Genomic DNA, 11423 nt, shown 5'->3' with positions numbered 1-11423 from the left:
CGGGTACGTCAAATATTTTGAAATATTTTTTACGACCTGGTCACTGTTTGGACATAAAATTTTTTTTCCGCTTTTTTAACAACGTTTAAAAAAGACCCTAAAATATCAAAATTTCAAAAAAGATAAAAAACTACGTTTTCCTTTTTGATGTGAACGACGGGAAAGGGTTTTAACGGCATGTTTTGCGCTTTCTTTTTTCATCCCGGAGAACCAAAACCCCGCAGCGTTATTCCCCCAAAACAGTACAGAAACCAAATAAAGAAGACTGAGGGAAAGGGCCGAGTAGTTGCGTTTGGGAATTTTTTTTTTCCCAGCGTTTTTCCCCCCACTGAAAATTTACGGGGAAACATTCATCGTAAATAAATTCGGAAAGAAGATTGACACGGTTAGGAAAATATAATTTAAATGTCCCAAGCTTGGAGAAGGACATCTAAAATAACATGCATTTATTTTTTTAAAGGGAATTTTATGCATAGACTGTTTACCCCAGAAATAAATGGAAACGATAACAAAAATCCCGAAATTAGTAGGTAGTTTGTTTACATTTCGAAGCTTGGTATCTTCGGGAAAAATTGAAGCGTTGGAAAAAAAAATTGACTTTTAAAAAACGTTATGAAATTGGGTTTTGAAACTTGTTACGTGTTAGACCTTAACCGTCTCATACTAATATATAAGCAAAAATTTAAAACTTATTCTTGTAATAGATAATACTTTTACTTTTTTATATTCAGGGGCGGAGAAGGGCGGGGTCTATACTCCAAGTGTCTGTGCTGCAGTCCTGCCTCCTGGTTAAGAAAGTTAGGCTACTTTTCAGCATATTTAACTTAAATTGTAAAACACTTGCATAATCTTATAATCATTCTTAAGCCTTTAAAATGGTTAGGCTAATTCTAGGCACAAAATCGTAACATATGTTTTGAAAAACAAAACAAAAAACAGCAAGAAAAGTTAACATTGTTATGAAATTAAACAGTTCAATGCTTCTGTTTATGTGTTAGTTATTCCTAGAAATGGTTTCATTAAAAAAAAGGATGACATTCTACAGTGTTTACGGGGAAGTCAGTTAAAAAATTGTCCATTTTTCTGTTCAAAAGACTGTCATTCGGTGTTTCATGCACCTCTTCCCTTTTCAATAGTAACACTCGACAATTATTATTAATCCGAAAAGTTGTGAATGTTCCATTATCGGAATACTGCACCCATTATCATTGAGTGTATACATTTAAAATATATTAAATATACACCCGTTGTCTATAGCTGGGCAAGCAAAAGCCCAGGCCCACTTCAAGGTTCCAGCCTTTGAGTTCCCCGAACATACAGAACAAGTAAAATGAGTGAGCCTAAGACCAGGATGATGTCTAAATAAACCAATTGCTCAGCGCAACTTGGGTAGTCATATTAGAATTTGGACTTTGTTGTGTAGATAAATAGTCTTGGTAAAAATTTGACCGAAACCGACAAAACACAAAATTTTATCAAATAATTCTTTAAAAAAAGTGTTTAAATATTTACATAAAATTGAACTACACCTGTGCCTAGTTTTGCAGCCAAAATGCCTTTGTTTTATTATCACTAGATTTAGAAGTTACTCCTGTCTGCTGCAGCCACTAAGTGGCAGTCATGACCATGCAGGAAGTTTTTATTAAACCATACAATCTTAGATGTAAAGATGACAAAATTGATAGTAAAATGTTATTTTCAATGTTTGCTTTTATTTAGTAAGATATTATTTAAAAATCATTATTTTGCGCCAAGCATTGGTTCTTCCTGGAGGGTTGGTCCTACTACTTTAGTTTTGTGAAATTCTCTGTTCTTGAGCAATTACTTCTTTACAACAACAGTTTATATTTTTTCCAAATTGAAACTTTCTAATAAATCTAACCTTTTAAGAGCAACACCTCTCCACATCATCCAAAAGGTTTGTCTTCAAAAAAATGTTGCTTTGCAGAGGCTGTATTGTAGGTTATTATGATAGCTGTTATACTCTGCAATTCATTACTTAATATAAAATTAACAATATTTTGAATTTTCTTAATTTCAGATACTGTTACATGTACATGAAATCCTAAGAGTATGGAATCCCCCAGTATAATTGCGAGCCTTCATCACACTATAAGCTCACATACATCAGATGTTAATGGCCTCTGTTTCTCCAAGTCCAAGGTATTAGCAACATGTTCTGGTGACAAAACAGTGCGTCTCTGGGAAACTGATACTATAGTAAAATATTTTCCCGGCCCACTTTGCGGACACACGTAAAACCTTCACTGTTGTACATTTCCCCCCATTTGGTACTGTTAGCTTCTGCTCCCAGACGGAAAATTTTATTATTTGGGCGAAAAGAGGGAAAAGAAAAAAGGGAGTCTTGCAGATGAGAAAAAATCCCAATAGTGTGTGCGATTCTCGCCGACTCGCAATGTGGTTTGGGGGGTGGTGATGAAAAAATATTTGTTTGGGGGATTTTAGCAAAATTTAAATCAGGTTCTCTTTTGTTTTTTTTTTTAACAAAAACTTATCAGGTTTAATTTTCCAAATGAAGGTTTTAAATTATTAATAAGTTGGTATTCTTGATGTTAAAACCCCTTTAAAAGTGCCTGTTTAGAGAAAGAGGGTACATAAGGGAAAATCCCCAAATTATGAAGACTATGGCAGACTTGTTGATAGGCAACAAAAGTAACAAAAAAAACCCAGTAAATCTTTGACAGGTTGTAGCAATGTCTGTATGTGTCATAACAAAAAGGAAAAATGATCATTAGTAAAGAAAATTTGTTTATGAATTTTCTCCACTCAAAATGTTAATAATGGGTGCTAACTTATGTTTTGGGTTAAACCTCACTATCCTAAATATTTAAATAGACTTGTCTATCATTCAATCTTGATAAAACCATTCATCAATGTGCTGAACACCTGTGCTAGAACCTGTCAGGAGTGTGCAACATACATCAGATATATACATTTTAATCTTTTAATGACAGTTAGGTTTACAACAATGTCATAAATATGTGGGACATTATTTAATTTGAAACATTTCAAAAAGTTGTGCAGTATTTAGTCTTGAATAGTATCATTGCCAGCCTTTATAAGACTTACAAAAGATTAAACTGACATTAAACCAAACAAAAACAAACAGAAATTAACTTGTTTCCAAGTTTTTTATAAGGAAAGAATATGGTTCATTGATTGGTTGATAGATATTTATTGTGTCAGAAGAAAGTTCTAAATTGAATGCGGGCTTTATGGGGTATGATTTTCAATAATGTTTGTTGACTTTTTTTTTTATCCCAGCATTTTTATATATGACTGTTGTTTTTGTAAATTAGAAGTTAAATCATTTGACTGTTAGCAAGTTTAATAAAAACTATGAACTGTAGTTTAAAATGTATGCATAGTACTATACGAAATTGAAATTTGAACATAGACCATGTTGAATGGAAATGACAAAAATACATGTATATTATTACAATGTGGCATTGAAAATACATGAGTGTGACTTTTTCAAACTTTGAATTTTGTTTTTTAAAGATTTTCTTGTTGATAAATCTGGCTAAATTTGCATTAAAAACTTGCATTACTTTGAATTTGAAACAGTCCATACAAAGTTAAATTGATTTCAATAACAAAAGATAAATTATGTGATCAACGTGATTGCTCTTGAATATTGTAAATGTTTAATATTCATTTTCTAAATCATTTTTTCAATAATTTTCTTTTCTATGTTCGGTATAATTAGTATTTTTTTTATATAATTTTGTTTGTACGTATGTAATTTTTGATGGAGGGGCTATAGGGAAAAATGGGTTTTGCCCAAATAGTTTAAATAAATACATGTAGGGACCAAAAATATAGACCCGGTCACTTTGGATGCGCAGGGAGGCGGGCCCGGTTCTTACTTTTACAAAATCATCCCTTTTGTTAAATTTTTTTTTATGTTTTTGATTTCCCCTTGATTTGTAGCATAATTTTTTCTTCTTAAGATAAGCACTTTAAAATATTTTTTTAATATTGTTTTCCAAAACAAAACTAATAATCTTAAGGAAATTTTTTCATGGCAATTTTAAGATTATCAGTCTGACGTATTTAATTTGATGTACAATAGTGATTATTTAACATGTATATCATTTTAATTTTTTACTTTGTGGGTTATTTTGGAAAGACTATGACTAATATAGAAATGTTATTGGTTAAAAAAACTTTAAAATACACCGAAAATTTAAAAAAAAACCGTCTTTTTACTAAACCCCTAGATAAAATTGATATTATTTGCCCAGGGGCGATTTTCCCTACCTCCAACGATTTTCTTAAAGATGTTTTTTTATTCCCCACACAAGAATTGGTTTCCCCATATATTTTACTTACCACATATATTTTCCTAGAAATATGATTCCTTAGTACCAAGATTTTATTAAAAACTATCCTTTTTTTACCACCCCCAAACCCATTTTTTACCCTGGCCCAACCATGTTTTTACCTTCCCCAACCCCATGTTTTCCTTAGCCAACACAATTTGACTTAGCCACCACCATGATTTTATTCCATCCTTTTATTTTCCCCTTACCCCACCAGATTTTTTCCCTTAGGGCACACATTGATATGAATAATAATCAACATAGTTTTTTTTTCTTTCTTTCCAAATCATTAGTAACATTCCGTGGACATGAAGGAACTGTGTTGGTTGCGATTTTTCACCGGACTGCCAGTATTTGGTATCGGGGTTCAAAGTGACGGTGACCTTCAGGTGTGGGATGCCAAATTATGGTCATGGAAAAGCCTTGTTAATGGAACTAGAAGGTCACGACCTTGGTGTTACATATTGTGATTTCTCACCTACAATACGGCAATATCAGTTACAAAAATTTACATAGTACATTCTATTGTTCTAGTTTATGTTCTATATACATGTATATTGTAGTGCATATTATGCAATATAACTCAGTAATTGTTTTATCTTTTAACCTAAATTGTACAAATGTTAAATTTGAACTCTCTTTTTAAGGATTTCAGCAGTAAAAAAAATTAAAAAGTTTACGTGTAAAAAGAGTCTTGTCAGACTCTGAAGGAATGACAAGTCATTATTACTTTTAGCATACTGTAAAGTCAGAAATTTTTTGTAAGGGATTAAATATGTTCATAAAAATTGAACATTCCCAGATTGAACATTCCAAAAATTGAAGATTTTGGAGAAGGTAGAAGGAAGTGTCGAAGTTATAATAAATTTAACAGAACTAAAAATAGAAATTTGTGAATATTTAATTTCACCAATTCGGCCGAAATGTTCATTTTACTTTGGCCTTGCGAAAATATCTTATTTTACAGTATTACCAATACGTGACAAATATTCATATTGTAATTTCCTCGAATTCTTTGAATTGATTGTCGTTATTTGTGGATATTTTATCAAACTAGAATCAAATTACTGTATATCAATCAAAAGTTCAGCATCCTTCAAACTCTAGGGAAATGGTAGAATTTTATGTGCCTTTTATTGAGCTTTTATTGTTTACTTTAATTTATAATTGATAAGTGCGATATGTTATATATCTATATAACTAATGTTAGTGTAAGGATCAAACAAGAATTTTTAACCTGATTCTGTGTATAATTATTTATTATTATCTTGTGCAAATCTTTTTGTTTTAAGTGGCCCAGTTGATCTTTGTAAGAAATTTGATTTTTCATTATTTTAGGCGCTTGGAGCTCTGTGGAGGTTTTTTTTTTAAATGAGCTTTTATTTCTTTGCTTTGAAGTCATTTTTTTGTACCAGTATCCCTGTTATCTATTATTAGATCAGACAGGCCCCACCAACAGCGTACATCAAGATTTCTGTTGGCAACTTCTGGTCAGGATGATGTCATTAAACTGTGGGAGTTTACATCTATAGGCAGGCACGAACAAGTACGTTTATTTGGTCTTATATACAATTAACTGTGTATGTAATGCTTGTTTGATATTGCATGAGCCAAAGTCTTTGTGTCATGTATTGTCAGTTTTATTTGCCAGGGTCTGTACCTGAACTGATCTTGATTTTGTACATGTAATTGCCAACTTCTCCACTACAGCAAAGGACAAGTGGCAAGTGGCACCTGGTTAAAAAAACATGTATTATTTTGCAGTTGTTATTGTTGTATATTTTCCAATTTTAAAAAACTTTCCCGGGGGGTTTTAAAATGTGCAACTAAAATTGTGTACTGTAAATGACTTTTAAAATTTATTCCCAAATTTTTTTGGGAAAAAAACCCAAAAATTTAAATTTAATGTCTTTTTGTTATGACCCCAACCCTTTACCTATAAATATTTTAAATCTTCATCTTTCAATCTGGAAAAACTATTCTTTTTAAAGGGGAAAATTTTAAAAAAAGTATATGAAAAAAATGGGTCCCTGATCAGATGGGAAATTGCGGGTCTTGTCTTCATGGTCCTGGGTAAAAAAACCCGAATTTTCAGGGAAAAAATTTAACTGAAGGAAAAAAAAATGATTTTTAAAAATTATATTTTGTTGTTTATAAATTTTTACTTGGAAATTTATTTGTTTTACAGGGGTTTCTGCTAAAAAAAGAAAAAAGTATTGAGAGGTCATACAGGCACTGTGATGCAGTGTAAATTCTCATTGAATGGTAAACTTCTAGCTTCAGGGTACGTATACATGTAGATATAATACATGTACAATTGTTGTTATGGACCGTAATCAATATTGTAATACTTGTAGATAACCATAAAATGTGAATATGTGATTGCGAGTGAACAAGGCAATGTATGTGTTCCTTTCATTTCCTTTATTAACACTGAATGTTTATACATATAGGAAGTGATATAACATTAAAATGGCGTTGCGTGACATCGTGCCAAATCTATAACAGATATCTTTGTCATTGTCATTTTCTCAGGAGATTTGCATGAACATTTGTAGAATTATTTGTAGAATGTATGGCCATGTTTATATACTATGCAATGTTAAATCTATTGATCTGTTTATTAATTGATTTTAAAAGAAGCCATATTTAGTTGAAATCATTGAACCTTTTCCCTAAAGAGATACTTAGATTGTAAATGCTGTTGTAAATTGCCATGTTAAGTGCCTATAGCAATTTGAATGGCATTAAAGTTGCTATTTACTAACTCTACATTGATATTTCGTAATGTATTCTGTTTGTGTATGGATCAATGGCAGTAAATAACAAAAACACAATAAAGAATTGAATTGAATCAAATTTTCTAAGTCCAAGTTATTAAGAATATTCTGAGAATTGCACATCTTGATTTTGTAATTTTTGTAACCTTGTTATTTTCCAGGTCAATAGATAAAACAGTGAGATTGTGGGATCCAGTAAGTATAAAAGCTAGAAAGAAAAGATAATCAGTAGCTAAAGATAAAATTTCTAGTTACTTAATCTTTCCACACCTTTAAATGAGTATAATTAATATTAAAAAAAAACTCAAAGAAGTAAAGTATATTAATCTTATAGTTTGAGAAATATACAAGTTACATCAGTAAAAAGAATAAGGAAAGTGAAACACACGAAACAAAGTGGGTCAGGTTTCTATAACTTACATCAATGTTCATAGTTCTAACTATGATGCAAAATATGACCAACTTTATGGGTTTTTTTTCTCAGAAAATGAATCAATTTACATACCTTTTAACTTTTTTCGATGATCAAGTGGAAGATTTATTCTTCAAAAAGAGGGAGATTTTAGAATTTGCAGTAAACAAATAAGAAAGTTCTGACATCAAAAAGAGGGAGATTTCTTTAATTTGTGAAAATACCCCTTATTTTAAGATAAATCTGAAAATGCCGGTGCAGAAAGAGGGAGTCTCCCGCTCAAAGTGGGAGAGTTCACATGTTTGCATTCATTAAAATTCTATTGAAAATCTGTAGTTGTTAATTGCACAAAGTGACTTATCCTAGTTGTATACTGTCACTGTTCAATTACCTACAAAGGGGCTCGGTACAGTGTTGGGATAGTGTAAAAAGTAATTAAAAAAAAAAATACTGTGTACATATAGAAATATGTATCATTTTCTAGAAATTACTTTTTACACTATCCCAACACTGTACCGAGCCCCTTTGTAGGTAATTGAACAGTTACAGTATACAACTAGGATAAGTCACTTTGTGCAATGAACAACTACAGATTTTCAATAGAATTTTCAAAAGAACTATTAATTTTCAACAGAAATTGGCACTCACTAAAAAACTACTCAGAACCCTGAGGGTTCGAGGTTATAAAGAAATTATCTCATGAGACGAAACTTGGAAAAAAAGTTTTGTGATTAAGTCTTTTTTGATAGAGTTTCCTATATTGTTTTTTATATGCACTGCAGAAAATATGGTTTTGTGGTAATTCATTGAACAATCTCAAATTATCAAATTATGTAAAAATGTTGAATTTTGTATTGTTATAATTGGTTGTTACATGCAGTATAAGAATAATTTTAGTCATTTTTGCTGTATTCAATTGTAATGTTTTTGTGCTAACTTGTATTTATTATTTGGTGTCTTTCTTACAGCTGACTGGAACTTCTTTACATGTCATTGAAGGCCACAAAAGGTAAAATGCTACATTGTGTAATTGCTAAGTTGTTCAAACTTTTTTTAGTTAAACTAAATTTCAAGTATATCAAACAAAATTATTGGAATCAATGATTTATGAAATACCTTTAAATTTTTCATGAAATTAAGTCTCTTTTATCATGAATGACATGTATATATCTAGTAAATAGATTCAAAAAGTGTGAAAATAACAGTTACTTATACAGTAGAACTTCTTTGAGTCGAACTGCGATTAGTCGATTTTCTCGATGTGTCGAAGTAAAATGAAAGTCCCAAATTTTTCGTCTATATATTCTTTATAAAAACCTATTAATGAGTCGAATTTTATGTGTCGAATTTTTCGATGTGTCGAAGTTTTTTCATGGTCCGTATAGAATAAATCGAGTACAAGTTACCACAAATAAGTCGAAGTCCTTTGATTTTTTTGACACCTTCGATCTCGAGATATTTTTCACACCTTTTCTGGCCGCGAAGACGATTTCCAATCAACTTTGGCGACAGGTGTTAATTACACAGCCGTGTCTTCAAACCGTCTTTGTATGCGTTTAAATGTGTGATAAAATGTAACCATTTAGATTGACATAGTGGTTATTGAAAGTAAACAATAAGTACTACATGTACTTCATGTACTTTCATTTGAGAACATCCGTAGCCTGGTGTCTCGTGATAATCACATGCAAAATATTTACTAAAAGCTGGTTAAGTTATCGCCCTTTTCTATTGTTACACCTTTGTAACTTCCTTGTTTACATCAACGGGTCAAAATTTTGTTATGAAAATGAGACCAATTCATGAGCCGAAGGCCCGATGTGTCAAACTTTTTACGCATGTCTCTTCAACTTCGACTTACCGAAGTTCTACTGTATATCTACACATCTGTGGACTATTTTGTAATGTAAATGTTAACACATATTTGATGTGTAATGCAATGTATACATGTTATGTTCACAAATATTTATATTTTCTCTCCTGTGATATGTCCTGTCTTTTACATGTATATTTTCAATATGTGATGTTACGTATTTTTTTCTCTTGTGATATGTTGTGTAGACTACATGTTAAGGGTTATATGACATACGTTATGTATATATTTACACTTGAGTGTTGTTTATTGTATATGCTGTATAATATAAACTGGTATATAATTTACACCTGAGATTATTGTGTTGTGTGATGTGTTTAATGACAGATTTGAGACAAATATATATTTACACATGACATGTTGTGTTATGTACACATTTACAGATATGTTGCACATATTTTACATCTACATTTATGTTTATGTATATTTTTACGCATGAGATAATTATGTTTGTGTGCTGTATATGCTTACAGGTATGTGAAATGTTTTTTACATGTATACTGGCATGCAAGCAGTATATATTTTTACACATGAGATACTATTATGTTATGTGCCGTATATGTTTACAGGTATGTGACATGTTGTGCCTTTTCAAGTGATGGACAATATTTGGCATCAGGTTCTAATGATAAAACTGTAATGATCTGGAAACTACAGTCTGAACAGCAACTTTTTAGTAAGTTTATTGATAGTATTTCATTCATCAGATAATTTTCGTCATATTTTCCGAAATATAAAGTTATTAAAAGCCTCTTTCATTCTAAATATTTGAAATATATAGAAATAAATAATGGTTATATAACACGTGTATTGAAAGAACATTTAGGATAAGGTGGCCTTTAGCTTTTTTGTTTTGAAAATGATGATGGAAATTTTGAAGATTGTCAGTCAACAACATTTATATCCAAGGCAACAGATGCCCTAAAGAAAACAGTGATTTGACCAAAAGTCATAAATGATATTTTAATATACAGACAGAAAAAAAAACCGATTTGAACAACATTTAACAGATGATATGGATCAACAAATAATAATGTAAACCCTGTGACAGTATAGAGCCTTGTCAGACTGTTGTGAAGTTAAGGCTGGCCTAGCTTTATACTGGTAGCATAGGCTAATAACCTTCATTTCCAAGTGTCAAAGGATTTCAGTTACAGAATACAAAAAAGATTTTAATATAGACCCAAGTATCAGAACAAATATCAGATCAAATCAAATATCAGATCAAATATCAGTTTAAATATCAGATCCAATGTCTAATCAAATATCAGAACAAATGTCTGATTTAATATCAGACAAATTCAAATATCTGACCAAATATCAGATTAAATATCAGATTAAATGTCAGACCAAATATCAGAACAAATATCAGACAAAATCAAATATCAGACCAAATATTAGCAAATAGCAGATTAAATGTCGAATCAAATGTCAGGATACTTTTGTACATATATGTCTGAAGTAGTCAGTGTATATTCAATTATAGACCATTTAAATGTCAATTAACAAAAGTAGAAGTAACATAATTACTATCTTTTGCTAGCTGCCTTAGAAGACGGCTTGCATATTGAGGATGCACCACAGGCAGATAGCGTAGATGTATACGAGACCTGTAGTGGTGCGGAGAACTGGACGGTAGATGATGTATGTACATGGATAGAGGAGATAGGACTTGACCAGTACAAAGATAACTTCAGAAAACACGATATTGATGGACAAGAGTTACTCACCTTGAATCAGGAAAGTTTGATGATTGGGCTAGGTGTTGGTATGTACAATATGTATATTTATTTATTTGTAGTTATTGAAACAATACGACTGTTAACATAAAATCAGCATTAACTATGATTTCAAGACTTGTTTGAATTTTGTTTGCACATGTGAATGTAGTTTGAGGTGTCAACTAAGTTTCTCCTTGTGTCTTTTCATTTAAAATCTCAAATATACAAAAAATTAAATTCTCAAATATACAAGAAGGTTATCTTGACTGATGAATATCCACTCTTTTATAT

The 11423-nt window shown here is 31.0% G+C and overlaps 1 pseudogene; it reads left to right on the top strand.

Moving 5' to 3' along the window:
• Positions 1–2045: 2045 nt before the first annotated feature.
• LOC132743697 (WD repeat, SAM and U-box domain-containing protein 1-like) lies at positions 2046–11179 on the top strand (annotated as a pseudogene).
• Positions 11180–11423: the final 244 nt, after the last annotated feature.

The sequence above is a fragment of the Ruditapes philippinarum genome, unplaced genomic scaffold (genome assembly GCF_026571515.1).
Source record: "Ruditapes philippinarum isolate M1 unplaced genomic scaffold, ASM2657151v2 ctg17677_1_1_1_1, whole genome shotgun sequence".
NCBI classification, from domain to species: domain Eukaryota; kingdom Metazoa; phylum Mollusca; class Bivalvia; order Venerida; family Veneridae; genus Ruditapes; species Ruditapes philippinarum.
This window is presented reverse-complemented; position numbering and strand designations above follow the sequence as displayed.